The sequence below is a fragment of the Molothrus ater genome, chromosome 5 (genome assembly GCF_012460135.2).
Source record: "Molothrus ater isolate BHLD 08-10-18 breed brown headed cowbird chromosome 5, BPBGC_Mater_1.1, whole genome shotgun sequence".
Classification (NCBI taxonomy): domain Eukaryota; kingdom Metazoa; phylum Chordata; class Aves; order Passeriformes; family Icteridae; genus Molothrus; species Molothrus ater.
Genome location: NC_050482.2, coordinates 68,757,154 through 68,773,701, shown reverse-complemented (window position 1 = coordinate 68,773,701; position 16,548 = coordinate 68,757,154). Strand labels below are relative to the sequence as shown.

General features: G+C 40.2%; 1 protein-coding gene across 2 annotated transcripts in view; it reads right to left on the bottom strand.

Annotated features, from left to right (window-relative positions):
• The window catches only part of CALD1 (caldesmon 1), a 172,540-nt gene that overhangs the window by 92,086 nt on the left and 63,906 nt on the right, over positions 1-16,548 (bottom strand). For both annotated transcript variants that reach the window (XM_054514968.1, XM_054514970.1), the window contains exon 3: positions 14,070-14,163. The gene's annotated coding sequence lies outside the window, so the exon portion shown is untranslated. The remainder of the gene's footprint in view (positions 1-14,069; positions 14,164-16,548) is intronic.

The following is a 16,548-nucleotide window of genomic DNA, read 5'->3' as shown; positions in this document are numbered from 1 at the left end:
AGTGTCAAGCACCTTTATTCCTTCCCAAGCAGAATAGCTCATTTGGGATTTGAGGCAAAATAAATATACTACAGTTTTATTCCAATGTAGCTGTTCCTTATTTCATCTGACCACGCTTCTTAGGACTTGCAAGGGCAATTCATCAATGGAAAACCAACCTTAGCATAAGAAAATAAAACTTTCATGTTTTCTCAAGGTGCCTGTTTCAGTTCTTCGAACATTTCACTTCCAGCTACATGAGTATTTCCAAACTGACTTTATGAGAAGAAAGCAGTCAATTGCAAAGAATTTCAACAAGGAAATCAAATCCCTCATCTAGTAAAATCCCTGCTTTTGATATGAATTACATTTTCCATCTCATGTTCCATGGGAGTGAAAGAAGCTCATGTACATTGGTGGGTCATTTGAAAACCTGATGAATAGATTAGTGAACAACTCTGTGGCACCCTGAGCAAAAAGCTGCAGTGATTACACAGAAAAGAGATTCCCAGCTGGTCCTGTGCAAACTGCTGGTGGCCCAAAGGACCAGGCCATGGTCCAGACCCTCAACTGAAGTAGGTGCTGAACAAGTTTCACCAACCCTGCCTCCAGCACAGGCTACCAAAGTGTACACCACAAATGTTCTTGAAGGTGCCAGGCCCTGTGACAGCTCCTGCTGCTACAGAACCCCATGAAAATGTTGACAGGGAGCTTTTTATAGAACTTGGTTCCTGCCAGAGTTCACTCCTTGGGTTGATGCCTTTTCAGGACTACCTACAAACAGAGGCCAGACAAAATTAAGAGAATAAAAAGCAGTTCTATTTATTGAAGGACCTTCAGGTACTTTTAGGGCAGACAAAGCCCCACAGGGGCTATACCCAAAAATGGATGATGGGTCACAGTCTTCATACTTTTATAAATTTGGTCCATTTGCATATTGGGGGTTAAACTTCTAATTACAGCTTCAGTGAAGGAATGAAGCTGTTTCCCCCAAGTTTGCTCCCCACTCCCACCTTACTTTTCTCTACATTTCTTGGGGCCTGACACAGTGAGGTGCCCTTGATTCCCAGGCCTGGAGAGGAATTGTTTTGTATGACCAAAATGGGAAGACCATAGCCAACATTCTACATGGAGTTTAGAGTTAAGAATTGCAGGATTACAAATATATGAAAACTACAAAAGCTAAAATCCTAAGGCATCAGGGTCTGCAGCTGAAAGATCCATGGCTGGTCCATTTCTTGTATCCGTGATTAATTCAGCCCTGGGGCAGGAGCTGCACTGCCCCAGAGGTGAGAGCAAACATTGGTGCTGCTGCAGCAGCAGGAGCTCTCATCTCAGAGCCAGCCAGTTGCAGTGGAATGCAAAGTCCCCATTTATCTTTACTCCCTTAAGCAGGCTGATGGCCATTTCCACTCCTCCTCCTTCCTTCCTCTCCTTTCCTCTACTGCACACTGACTTAAAGGCCAGGCAAAGCTTTCTCTTGACATTTGGATTTGCATGTGCTGGTCCCACCCCGATCTCTGTGACACTTGTCTATCATTTCCTATTAGCAGAAGAAGGAAGAAACAAGGCACGGCTGGAAGCTGCTGGCACAGCCACTGGTTCTCATGGTAGGAGGATCAACCCTTGACTCTCCCCCTCCAAGTGTCCTCTGAATTATTTCAAATATGTTGTCCCCAAAGATCAGAAGGTACTGAAATATTATTCATATACAAGCTAGAGTTGAAATCTTGGTCCTGTTGGAATCCTTGGCACAATTCCCAGAGACTTCAATCAGGACTGAATTCTACCCTCACAGGCCAGAATCATCTAATAAGCACAATGGAAGTTCCATGGGCATACTCTGCATGCCAGAAGCTGGTGTCATCTCAGATTTTGCCAATATAGGTTGCTTCATGCTCTCGTACCTTTCTGCACACGCATGCAAGGACAGAATTGCTTTTACTCTTACAATTCCTTCTTGTGGGAAATGAGTTATTTTCACATGTACCATTACCACTGAGGAAACACTCAGCCTTTGCTGTAGATACACAGTGCAGTGAAAGCTTCATTGCCCTTTACCAATGTTCAACCATAAGTGAAAATAACCCAGGTAATGTCAATGAGGCAAAACAGAAAGAAACAGAAGGGATTTTGTTGTCCACAAAACCATTTGTCAAAGTGCTTCATCCCCAAATGAGCTCTGACTTGTGTTCACTTTTTCCTGCAATCAAACACTTGGAAACAAGCTCATGGGATATGATCCACTAGTTACCCTTGCCTTTTATCTGCTTCTACCAGCAAACATCTTCATTTTGCTAATTAATCACAAGATTAGTGCACTTCTTGCCCTGTTAAATGACAATGCCAATTTCCCACTAATTTGTATTAGGAAAAAAAAAAAGAGAATAGAAAAGAGTATCACACAGAAGCAGCTGCACAACTGTGGAGAAACTTCACCAATAAATTCCCTGAATGTATTTGTTTCCAAGCAGGTTTTACCAATGTTTTAGCATTCTATTTACACACTTTCTCTGTATCTTTCACGTCTTGAATTAAAAGGCTAAGGCAATGCCATTAAAAATAATGAAATGTTTGAGCAAATCTTAAGGTGAGGTTCCAACAGCAATATTCACTCAGCCAGGCTTCAGACTCCACATGATTTCTGGAACGTGTTTCAAAACAGAAAATCATGATACATTAAGCTACATAGTCAGTCATAAAGTAGTAATAGAAAATAATATGAAGGTACAATGCAGCCAGCTTACAGTGGCTTCAGTTTTGTGTTTTCAACCCCTTTTTGTGCTAAAACATGCAGCTCCAGGATCCAGCTCTAAGATCAACTCTAATGAGAGTTGAGGGAGTCTCTATTGCTTGCTCTATTGAGCCAACACCAAGCAACAATACTAGGTTTTACACATCATCCCTGCATTTCTAAAGAAAAAAGAAATACGACCAAAAAAACCACAACACAACTAAAGTTCTTTGGTTTGCTGATGCTTAACTAGTTTTCCCCTAAGAGACACTGAGTATTTTGAATCCAACCAGTTCCTCGGAAGAAATGAATCATAAATTTTCAAGGTGTTGCCAGTTGCTTTTAAACTTCAACTCATCTTCCCTCCCAATATCTTTACACTTACACCAAAACAACACACGTCACCACGATGGACACATTGCAGCTGAAAGGCCAGCTAGTCCATGGCAGAACATCATGGAAACCTCTGGAATTCCATGCACAACACACATCACCATGACAGGCACGTGGCAGCTGAAAGGCCAGCTAGTCCATGGCAGAACATCATGGAAACCTCTGGAATTCCACCTGGCATGGATCCAGCTGCAGAAATTTCTGCTGGGCCTTTCCAGCTCACACTTCTGGTCATCTTTAAAAATGAAACCCAGATTGTTTCCTGACAAGTAGGTCTATTAATTTATCTCTAATGAGCAGCAGTTCCACATCATTTTGGTTGAAAGCTGAAGCAGGAGGTCAGTCCTGGCTTGAAAGAGGTAAAGGAGGGCACCACAAGCACAAAGCCTTTCAACATGACCATGCAAACAGGGTATCACAAAATAGATGTGTATCCCTCAAAGTCTACATCATACACCTCCACTATAGGCTGAGCTTAGCTGAAAACAAGGAAACACACAGCAATGTCACCAAACCAGAAGACCCAACAGCAGTGAGGCTTTGGCCTGGCTCAGAGTCAAATAAACAAGACAGATGAGACCTGGCAGTGTCCTGTGCCCACAAAGTCACACATAAATGCTTTGTATTAATGTGACAAAAGAAAGTTATACTTGAGCACTGCATAAAGCAAATAAATTTTCAAATTGTTTCCATCACTTAGGAACAGTGCCTCAAATATCTGTGTGGTCCAGAGGGAAAAAAAAAAAAAAAGAAAAGATCCATCAAAGAAATAGGTGAGGGAAAAAAATCATTTTTGTACTAAATGTTACCTACTACCATTCCCGAAATCCTCTTCCACAAGTTTCCAAAACCCCTATGGGCTCTCCTCCAGCCTCTCCTGTTGCCATGTAATTCCACCCAGCTCAGACATGAGCACACATGACTGCTCACAGTGTAAGTTCTGGGCAGCAAAAGCACATGAAGCCCCTTTTTCACAGCCACAGGGGGTAGATGGATGTGTACAGAGAAGAATCAAACCAAAGTCACAGATGATAATGCTTGCAAACTTGAAGGATTCTTACAATTTATACTCCAGATTTACAAAAAAATAAAAAACCAAAACACACTAACCTGAAAATAGCTTGCACCCTTAAGGAGAACAAAGAAAATAAAATCCATATCTAAAAATCATAAATAAACAGCCAGATTTTTCAATGCTTACCTGAACCAAATAAAACCTTTACAACTTGTAAATACTGACAAGTGTCACTTCAGATACTGTTAAAGGAATCCCTTAAATATAAAATACAGGTTGCTCTCTAGTTAAATCCTTTCTTCCTTGCTTTTCCACAACTGAAAGTAATTGAAAACAGAAGACATGCATCTTGGTGCAGCCTAACTTTTCAGGAAGTATAAATGTAATTATTTACACAAACTTGCACATCAAGTTTGCTCTTAGTTGCACCCATCTACCTTCACACAAAGCCAATAAAATCCAAATGCATCAACACTTAGAGTCACATAAAATAAATGAACCTATTAGGTGATACCATTTGCAAGACACCCCTAATAAAATCCACATAAAGATAGCACCAGTTTTCTTATCCAGGGAGTGCTGCACAAGACACAAATTCATAATGTGCAAACTCACAATGTTACTTCAAAGAAAATGGTGTCACAAACAAAATTATAAAAACACTGCCCAAACAAGGTATTGTATAGGGAATACATGTTATTTCAAAGTCTGAAGAATGTGCACATACCTCAAAGAGGGCACACCCAGGGAACAAATCTGTATTTTTACTATCTTTGCTACTGCTTTAAGTCCATATTGTTTTGGTATTTATATTAAAAAGGAGACAGAAATATCTTTGGAGATGACTAAGCAGTTTCTTGATTTCTATTAAGTACCAAAAAGCAGCCTTGCCAATTTATCCATATTTAAGTTTCTACAACTTAATATAAACTCACTTCCAAGAACTGCATAGGTCTTCTTAAAGTATGTGCAGCAAGAAGTCAATGCTGTGCCAGCTGGCAGATTAAACAAGCCATTAAATAGGCTCCTACTGAATTTAAAGGATTGTTTTTCATCTTTTCCCTCTCTTCTCCTCCACATCCAGATGTATTATTTAGGGGCTATTTTCCAGTACCAGTAGAAAAAGTCAAAGAAATGCCCTTGGCACATAATGAGTTTTCCCTCCAATGTGGTCTCCTGCTGCACTTGGAATTTATTCCATTACTGTATGGCTTGCAATGGTCCCAAAATATCTCTGACTATGTGAAAAGATGGGGAAAATGTGTTTGGGATAGGTATGGTTCTTCATTTGAAAGCAAGGGCAGTCTGGGGTGATGATTTCACTCAGCCCATCGCTGTCCCAGTGTGCCATCCCACAGCCTGCAGCGCCCTGTGCAGGAGAACACTGTTGCTCCCTACACATTATAGCTGAGGAAGGCAAAACCCACCAGGACTAAGGACAAGGCCACCAGCTTCTCCTTAGGTTGGCAGAGAAGCTCATTTCTCTGCAGTTCCTGCAGGACTTCAGTGATGAGAATTAAAAAAACAGCTGTGGTCAAACCCTTCATAGGACAGAGGTCTTCAGCATTTCATTTTCCCTCAGAGGTTCAATCTTAAACTTATCTGATGCAGAGGAGGTTTTACAGAGACCTCTGTGAGCCAGGGGGAAGTTTGATAAGAGGATCCATGTTTACCCCTGAAAGAATTTCATACCAAGGTTGTTGACATAGAAACCAAGAAAGAAAGAAGGATAAATAAGAGAAACCTGCAACTGTCTAATCCAACAAGCACTTTGTTTGTCTTTCCTGACTAATGAGTAAAGTGTAAACTCCTGAGTTTTGTAAGAATGTATAAAAAGCATGCATCCTATAATAAAAACAGGTTTGAAAAATTCTGAAAATGGAGTTTGCTTTGTATTGTGACCATCTCAACTACAACAACCTGAACATCATGATCCAGCAGCATCCAGAGCATCAATGAGCCTAGAACAAACATAGATATTAAACCAGCCCTGGTGTCATCTACAAAGAAAAAAAAAAAGAAAAAAAGCTAGATAGCATTATTTCAGATTAAAATGCCCATATTTAAGTTTTCCAGATAAAACATCCCAAAAGATCCCAGCTTCAACTGAAGGAGCAGCAGTGCCTTCTGAAATGCCTGATAAATAATTTTACAAAAATTGAAATTTTCAGGCCTCTCTCAGTATTTCAGTTTCCAGGCAGTAAAAAGGAGCTCAGCCCCATAAGCCTGATACTGAACAAGAAAACCAAGAAGGGCTTAAAACCAAGTATAGATACACAAGGAGAGGCTGAGACAGCCAGCACTGGAACCTGCCCATGGCTTGGAGCATCTCCTTTCCCAGGGCAAGCAGCCCCTCCAGGCTGGTCCCACAAGGGGAGTGAACCCCTTTGCTCCCAGCCAGACCCACAGAACATCCTGGCCCCTGCAATGACTTCAGCATCTGGCTCCAGCGGGGTGCAATTTGCCAGAATTGTTCTGGGGGTCACACACATCCCCCTCTCCCTTCTTGAGGGGTAGTTTAGGTATTAATTGCAAGAGCTGAAGTGTAAAAACCTGTGTCTTGCATGTATTCTTTGTTTCTAATCCCCAGTATCCGTAAGGGGACTCCCTCACTTGGCTAGCAGTCGGGATTCATTAGACCTTTTATGATGATTCTTTCTGTTGTGCAGATATATGATGAATCTCAGATGTTTAAATATAACAGTGCTCCATTGACCTTGCTGAGTACAGTTGGAGGGGAAAAAAGGTAATTTTCCTCAAAGAAATGTTAAAAATGTGTCTCCACTACAGCACAGATGCAGAGGATAAAGAAACTCCAGAGGGATTAAAATATTTTAGATTAATTTGGAAGAAGGCCACATTGTGTAAAGCCTGGTTAGTTTGGGCCTTTCCAATTCCACGCCGTATAAACAAAGCCATTTAAACTGCATTTGTTAGAAGGAATGTTTTAGAGGAAAAAAAAAAATCCCCCAAAGCAGTTGTAACTCAAATGACCTCCAGTTCTGTATTCTCTCCTTACTGCCTAAAGAACAAACATATGTACAATATATTCTAGCCAGAGTTTGTGCAGTTGCTGCATGATTCATACTGCTTGAAAATTAAATCATTTAAGTAAAGGGATTCTGGCTCCCTCAAGCAAGGTTTTAAAACTGAAGCAAGGTTGGTTTTGGAGCCAGCTTCCATGCTTTGAAGAAGACCATTGCTTATAGATTTTTGCTTTGGGCTGGGTGGAAGAAATTAAAAGATGAAAGTAAATTGAAAGCAAGAGATGGAATGAGAGGGAAAAAGGGGGGGAAAGAAAAGAACCTGTAAGATCAATACAAATATATAAGAATGAACCTAATGTTCAGCATGTCACTGACTGGCAGGAGCAAATCCTTAAATGTTTACTCACTTTCAAGGTCAAATTTGACCAATTTTACTCCTACAGAAGAGAGGTTTTGCTCCCTCCAAAGGGAAAATCAGATTCTAAATAACCATAACAAAGAAAGATTTGCTGACCCTCACAAATTAATCAAATTGAGACACAAAAGAACATGAGAGTAGCAGCCAGAGGGGTAACAAAATGAAACACCCACACTTTAGTAATTTTTGAATAATCAGCATCTTCAAGACAGTGGGAACTTTAAATAAAGGAATTTTCCTTCTCATCAACCATAAATCCCAGAGTAACTCAACTTTAGGAATAACCTATCTGCCATGTGGATAAAGAGGCTTCTCCAGAAGCCCAGGCCTCCTTGTGCTGTTGAAATGGCACCCAAATACTTCCCTGCAACTCAATCACTGCACAAATTCCTCATCCCATGGAGGGACAGCTGGCACACCTGAGTACAAAATGTTGTCTTCCCTCTCCCAAACACCCAAATGAGCCATTATTTATTATTTCACCACTGTCAGCATCTTGGAGAGGAATATGGCAACTTGAGGCTCAGAACAATACAACTCAATAGCTTGGAACTCAAAATGAGGGGGGAAAGTTGTTTTCATTAAAAGGAATGCATTTTCAGATAACAAAAAGATTAAATTAAATTCTAGGATTTGGGAGCCAGCATCCCTTCTCATATCATGGCCATAAAACTCATAAACCTGGGATGATGGCTTCTGCAGGTATCAGACATTTGTTAGAACACAATTTTCTTGCTAAAATGCTGCCTGTTTCAGTTCTCCATGTCATTTTTCCTCTTGGTTGTTTCTTCCCATTTGTGATTAACACATATCTCCAGCATCTCACACACATTTTCACTTTGGCTGCTTCTTTAGCCAGCCCTGTGCTCCCATACTCTGCCTCCTTGCATGGATGGAAGGGATACATTAAGCTCTCCTTGGAGATACTCCAGGTTTGCAAGGATATAACCATAAGGAGAAAGCTGGCTAAGGGGACTCTTACATCAACAAAAAAATCAAGACAGAATGTGGAACTTCTTGTGGTTGGGTTTTGTTCTTCAAATGTCATGTATGGACCTTTGTTTGTTGACATACCCCTCTACACATTCATGAAAACAAGATGTTCTCCTGTCACTTAGACTATCATGGTAAGACATTTTAAATAAATACTTCACATAATTTCAGAAACAGATGTTAGACAGTAAAATTGGATGTTTGCAATAGAAATGGCTGAGTCCTATTTAGTAGTGCTTGGAATTTTCTGTTTTATGCTTCATATTATCACCAGCAATGCATGAAAACTCAACAGCTATTACATCCTCAACTTTTCTTTTGAAGTGCATTTATCTTTAAAATTTACTCCAAGAAGTTTACAAGTAGAAGTGAATATTTTTCAATACACTTAACTCTGCCCTTTCACTCACATGCCTGCTACAGTTCCACATGCATGTATTTTTTATTTTCTGCATCTTCAGTAGGAGGTGGGTTTGTTTGCTCTACCATCTCTCACAGAGGCTAAGAAAGTGTAAAAGATACTCAGCCTACATTTTGCTTCTCTGGGCAGTTCTAGCCTCAGTGTTACTCCTTGTAGTTCTCTTGGTAAGTATTTGTGTACTAATAACATAACTCCACTGTTAATATTGCCATTCCCTGACTGATTCAAATGGAGTATGGCTGGTACCTGTAGTAATAAATTTTGAAAGATTGCTGGCCCTTAGTCCAGCAGCAGAAGTAAGATTAAGTTGATTTCTTCATAAATCCCATTGTTTCAGCTTATTTACATGCTACAGCCAACTTTTTGTGGCCTGAGTTAGCCAGGATCAGTGTGGTGTTAAGGTCAGAGACACAGCAGGGACACAGATGTGCAGTGACATCTCAGTTAGTGCTCATTGTTACTTTTTTTAGAGACTACATAGATTTTTATGGAATAAAATGCCCTGAAAATTCTGGTAAGAAAAAAAAGAGAACAATTAACAAAAATTACTAAATCAATTAAATTTTATGTTGAGTTTCGTAGACTTTGCTCATGTTTTGTCATTCAGGATTTTCTTTGTGCATGTAAGGAAAACAGCACTTAGATTATCCTCACCTTTAACAGGAGGGAAAAACATGACAGAGATTTGTGTCTCAGTGATAAAACTAGCAAAAATAGAACACTTAAGATAACCCAGACTTTGAAAAACATCAGTAAAAAGCCCCCTGAGCTCCATGAACATGTTGCAGACTGCACATGTCACATAACTACGGACTACGATTTTTTTGCCTGAGGCTCCCACATTTAACAAAGGGAAACCCTGCTTCCAACAAAAGATGCTATTCTAGTTATGTGCCCTTTTACCCTGTCAGAGGAACAGCTGGTATCATAAAGTCACAGCTAATTTGTATCATATCTGCACTAACAGTCAGATTTAGTTTGTATCAAACTTTCAAAGTTGGACTTAATGCCAGTTGATGGATGACAGCTTTTCTTGCCTCTCCCCTTCTCAAAACATATTTAAATATCACCTCCCACATTAAAAAAAAGCCCTCCCATTATTCAAAATACAAGCAGTCTCTAATATGCTCACATAACTGAAATACATGTTAAATATAAATCATTAAAACTAGCAAATTAAAAAATCTTAAAGAAGGGTGCAAATACTATACCAGCAGTTCTGAAGTTCAGTGACAAATAAACAGGGCTTTAAGACAGACATGTGGGCACTAAGTGTAATGGAAAAGAATTTTATCCTAAAAAGAAGAGCAGAAAAAAACTTGCCTCAGGTAATCTCTTGAAGTTTGGGGTATCTGTTCTCCAGATTCCAGTCTGCCTGCAGAGACTGTAAGAGTTTTTTCAAGGTCAGCACTCAACAATTTAGGGAAGACCAATTTCACTTATTTTTTTAGGGGACCTGTTTCTCATTTAAGCTATTAAATGTCATCTACTTTCATTTTAAGACCCCTGTAGCAGAATGCCTTAACTGTGTAAAGGGACTCTAGTGCAAGTGAGAGTCAGGTCAAAGACTCAACAGTTCCAAACCCACAGAGCTCACGTGAGAAAAAGTTGCAAAAAAAAAAAAAAAAAAAAAAAAAAAAAAAAATCAGTCTCTTGTTGGAAAACAGGCATGGGGAACTTCCAGAGACTGGGAGTTCAAGCTCAGTTCATACCAACATCTAACAATGATGGTGTGCTGCTGAGGCTGTCCCAGCACAATGCCTGAGTACACAACATGAGCTGGAGACAAGATACTCTTCAAAATTTCAGCTATTTCTCACTTCTGTATTATATAGAAATACTGGGCCAAGGCATATCATGATCTGAAAGCATCACCAAACTGTGGGCAAGGAAAGTCTGTGCAATGCTGCACAATATAATCATTATCAGGGTTCTGAACAATTGGCCCCATTTATCAGAGAGAGATTGGTGTGCTCTGTGAAGTTACACACACCAAGCCAACAATGGCCCTGGGAAGTCCAAAGCAGCAGCAACAGAAATGCAGGTTTTAAGTGACAGGAGAGCTCATTGTGATGGAGCTGAGAGAGAGCAGTTCTCAATGAAGACTGAAGAACCCCAGCTCCCAGCCTGTCTTTCCCTCAGTGCTTGCACTGCCTGACTTAGAAGGGCAATACTGCACAGAGGACAAAGACACAGCTTCTGCTTGTCACTGCTCCCTGATGGACTCCCTGTCAGTGAGCAGAGCCAAAGTGCAGCACATTGCTGCCACCTCCTCTCCAGTGAGCTGGATCTGCTCCCTACCTACTGAGAAGATGCAAATCATCAACTCCACTCTCTTCACCCCAAGCACAGCAGTGATTCTGCCCTTACATATGATCCTTCTGCTTGTTCAGAATCTTTTTAATATTTTTTTTCAAATGTTCTTAAACCTCTGACAAGGCATGGTCTTGTCAGAAGCAGATTTCTCTTCAGCTACCCAGTGTGTCCATTTTACACTTCCTAGGTGGTGTAATTTCTGGAAAACAAAACCTGTTCTTCATCCAGAACTTGGGATGAGTCACAACAGGATGACTTGTTTGGGTTTACCTTTAAATGAAGAATAACTTTCTATATCTAAATGATGCTCTGGCTTTGTTTACAGCCACTCCAAACAGTTGTAACACCTCCTCAACCACACAAAACCCACCAGGCTCTCATCTCTCACAAAAGAGCTTTGCCCAAAAAATGCCCCAGCTGTACTCAGAGGTCACTTGAGGTCCCAGAAGTTACAGGAAAACTTGGGCAAGATTGAGTTCTGCCCCTCCTTTTCCAAGTAGCAGAGAGGATGGATGAGAGAAGGAAGACCCTATGCCCATCTAACTTTACTACACAAAGCCATAGAAAACATATTCAGAGACACTACAAAAATGCTTTTCTCCTAAATGGTTATTTAGGAGAAAAGCTGACCAAACCCATTCTTACACAATGTTTCCTAATGGCAAACATCTTTCAACCAAACAAACATTTCCAAGGGAAAATAAAAACCAATCATCCCTACCCAGTGACTCTGAACCTTGACCTTTGAGGGTAGCACTTATTCTTGAAAGTAATTCATATAAGCATGTCACATTGCCTTCCAAATTCAGGTTTGACTGTACTCAAAAACTAACAGAAGACTTGACAGAACTGTCATGATAATACTATACTGTTACTGCCCTTTATAGTCAGATAGAGATGTATCTCATTTTTAGCACAGAGATAATGCTGGTTTTTTTCCTTTCCAAATGAGTGTATTGGTCCACAACACTTGATTTAATGATTTTTTAAAGGCAACTAATAGCCTATTCCATGGTATTTTCATTCACATCCCCTAAAACCCATCCCCCTGTTCAGCCAGCTTTGCCATGTGAAAGTGGAGGTTAAGTATGGAAAATATTATCAGATTTCACTTTACTTTCTTGTGACAGAATTCTTTTGTCACCTTGACAAGTGCGGGGCAAACACCAGAGGGATTTCAGCATGAGAGAGGTGACATTCACCCTGCATCCTACACTTGGAGAAGATGACTGAGTCCCTAGAGGACAGATTTTCAGATGCAATTTATGAACCAAAATAAGGAACCAGCCCCAGCTCAGCCTCAGTTTTGAGGGATTGAAGTGCCTTCTTTCAACACCTGTCTACAGATACAAATCCAACTGCTGAGGTATCAGAAACACTCTGGAGGGCAGTCACTGCTCTCTTTGAACATCCCATCCTTAGCACAGGAAAAAAGGACTTACATTTATGACCCCACTTGCTTTTGAACAGTATGGCCTCCTTTGCCTGGCTTCATAGTTTTAAGGAATTTAAATACCTCATAAACGCACTACTTGTGGAAGCATATGGGAACTTTAAGCTAGACATCTCATGGGAAGAAGTGTTCCATGGGAAATTCCACAACAGTTTGGCTGGTTCTGAATTGAAAAGAAATACTAATTTTGAAACATCAGCATTTCCTACAACTGGAAATACCAGATTGCATCTGGCTTCAGTTTTAAACACTCCCCCCACCGAAGGCTCGAAAGTAACACAGAACTGCAAAACAACAACCAGGGCAGAGAACAGCCTGCAACGATTATCAGCCCATTCAGCACTTGCACAAACCTTCCCAGAAGTGCAGACAAAGTTAAATTTGCTTCCCCAAGGATGATGACAAAACCAGCTGAAATGGGCCCAGACCCAGCAATCCTGATGGGGAGGGAAGGCTGCTGGAGATGAAAGGCAAGGCAAGCAGTGTCCAGCCTTCTGCTGTGTGCGTCTCCTCCTCCACACTGCTCTTGCCAAAAAAAAGAGGGGCAGAGGAGGCCCAGGCACAGAAAGTGGTCCCCCACCAGTGACCAGCAGCTCCTAATACCCTGAACTGACTGAAGATGATGGTATTTAAGGGGGCTGACTCAATGCTGGGGCAATATTTCTGACCCATCATTCTGCTGTCACAGGCACTGCCTTAAACTTTAGAGCCAGTTCAGAGTTTGTCTCCAGCCTGGAATTTCCGTATATTGAGGGGCTAAAGTTTACACACATTATAAACACTTCCTTTAAATGGTTTGTGAGCCCTCACTTGTTCTGGCAGTGAAAGAACAATGTTTGTAAAAAAAAAGTCCAAGTGTTCCATGTTGTAAATGGTCAGTAAACACAGTTACTTGGTCTCTCACATACTTCTCAGAGACTGCTTGCTCTAAAAAGAAGACACAACAGGATAGCAGCACTCCAGCATATGATCATAACACAAATAAATATGATTTAAGACTCCCACTGTAAGAAAAAACTGCTAAAATCAAGTGGAGAAACAGAACTTTTAAAAGAATGGCCATACACAGACCAAATGATTACTGAAAAACACAATGATTTTTGAGTTGAAGGTAAAATTCCACCTGAAATGCTTTAAATCTACTATAAACTCTGAACAAAGTAATCACTGGTGTCAGTGAGAGCAGAGGGACAGAAGCCAGGGGTCTGCTGCAGGGTTCTCCACTGATTTTCACAGGAATTCGGATCAGCCTCCAAAGAAATAAGAAAACACACAAGGAAAAAAAAGCCTCAAATAAACCTCCCAGCTTCTGAATACCACAGGAAAGGAAGTCTGAGGTAACTTCTTTGATCATACTCACAGGAAGGCAATCAGAGGAAATATTCTGAGCTTTTCAGTAATAAACCAGCTGCTTGATGAATCAAAATGATGACTCCAGAAAAACGAGGTGAACTCTACACAAAAATAGAAAAAAAAAAAGACCCTTATTTAGCAAAGGCATAATTACTCTGCATTCTTCATTTTTCTTTGGTAAAGTCTTCTTTAATGACACTCCTAGAAAGTCAGGGGCTTTTTAGGAATGAAATAAAACTTTAAAAGCTTTAAGACACCAAGAAAACCCACTGTTAAGAGCTCTAGAAATTACAATTTGACAAAGGAGATTTTGATTTCCCAATACCTCTTAACCAAATCAGTCACTAAAATAGCTTTAAGAAGTGAAGTTGATACAGATTGTTGTTGTTAGAACAAGATGAAACATCTTGTCTGACCAGTAGTGAATTTTCACAGCACAGACAAGTTTCCAGCCCACCTCCCTAAGGATATAGGATATTCCCTGCAGTATAAGACACATTCAAAAAAGTATTCTGCAGAAGCAGATAAACAGTAAGATGACAGTCTGTAGATGATACAAAACTATTCAGTTTAACCAAGCTTAAAAGTCAAACTGGGGAAAGAGTTCATCGCAATTAATTTCTACAGGCAAACTGAATTCATCTTGCAGAAGTAAAGGTACAGGAGGGAAAAAAGAAACCCTGAGATGATTATACAAACAGCAATCAACTTGAAATGAGCCAACGACACTCAAAACTTCTTGGTATGTGAGGAAGAGCTCCCTGAGAATATTAGGTGGCTCCCTAAAAGGGTTGCATGCATTGGAATAAGCTTCCCACCCTGAACAATCTCTGGGTGACCAGGTAGAAACCCACAATGGACACCAGAAAATGCAGAAAGAACAAGATTCAGTGAACTGGGGTACTTTTCCCTCTGCATTCAGCTACTTCTTTGGTAGAGTACAGACACACCAGAGTAAAAATAAAAACTGCAAGCTTTCTTCAGAGAGCCTCTAGTGGTCTGCTCTCTTTAGTGCCCAACACCTTCATGTTGAACATCTGCTGCCAACAGAGGAAATGGATTATTTAAAAATCAACCTATTTTCAGTCATTTTAAGATAATAGCATGGGGTTGGTACTTGCATTCATCTCTGGTTATTCACTGGAAACTCAGACTTTTGAGGACTCACTATAAATGGCTGTTCTGTAATTTCAACAACAATTTTACAGTCTGGTCTCTAGGTTTTAAGACACCTATCACTAATTCACATTATTGCAAAGACTGGGTGGCCAAAGGCAGGAATTTGATCCAATGTATTAGGAGTTTCAGTACTAGACTCAAGAGATCTCAACCCCAATTTTATGCTGAGCATTACTGTGCGCATCTCACCTAAGAAAAAACAACAATGTAAGAAAACAACCCTGATTTTCAGGGTTGAAAATAACAACAAGCACTTTAAATCTTCTTCTTCCTCTCCCTGGTTACACCTGCTAACAGCAAGAGCAGACCAGGCTCTGTCAGTCCAGAGCTTCAACTCATGAATAACAAGGCCCTTCCAGGTCATTGAATCAATTCTAACTTTTCCACTAAATTGAAAATCTTACTTTGCTCATTTCTATGGTTTAATGTGCCCCATTTGACTCTCAGCAGGAATAACTTCAAGACATTCAGATCATGCTTTTGGAGGGTCCTGGGTCCAAAAGCCCTTTTCTGCCTCAGACCATTTGTTCTCTTTCAATCTCTTCAAGATTTCTAAAATGGACACAACCTCCAAAAATATTTCCATTTTTTTTTCCAACAGTCATGAAGACTTTTTCTGCTGCTCTCCTTGTATTTGCTCTGTTCTAAACCAACACTTTTCTGAATCAAGTTCAACTTAATTGGTGATATCAATAAAATGACTGAAATATTCTCTCACAATGTTTGCCTTCCAAAAGAGCTTCCCTCCCACCACAATTCCATTGTAAGCTGAATATGAAGGGTTATGAACAATTTAACAAAAAGGTAATTTCCATACAACTTCAGCGTGAAGGAAGTTCAGGCCCAGGTCAAAAAACAGACTCCATAAATCCAAACCCTCCAATCCAACAAACATCCCTCAGGTTTGGACACACTTTGGGCTGTAATCTTCAGTGGTAAAATTAGCACCATTTTTCCTGATTCTTCAGTCCTTCAAATTCCCCTGACCATAAACTTTGGGTTCATGTTCTGCTCTCATTTGTGCAATGGCATTAAAAGCACCCCAAACCTTGGCACACACGCAGCACTGCACATTCAACACTCAATTTCCACCTAACATGGGCACTGTTATCCCAGTGGGAATTCTGGGAATCATAGATTCCCAGATAACACAGGACAGTAGTCATTAAACACAATTTTAGTAACTGAAATGCTTTTATCAGAAGTTCTTAAAAATGCTTCATCAGAAGTACTTTGTGGCTTAAGTTCAGTAATTACTGCTCCCTTGATTATAAAAACTGGAGAAAACAAATCCCGTCCAAGGTCAT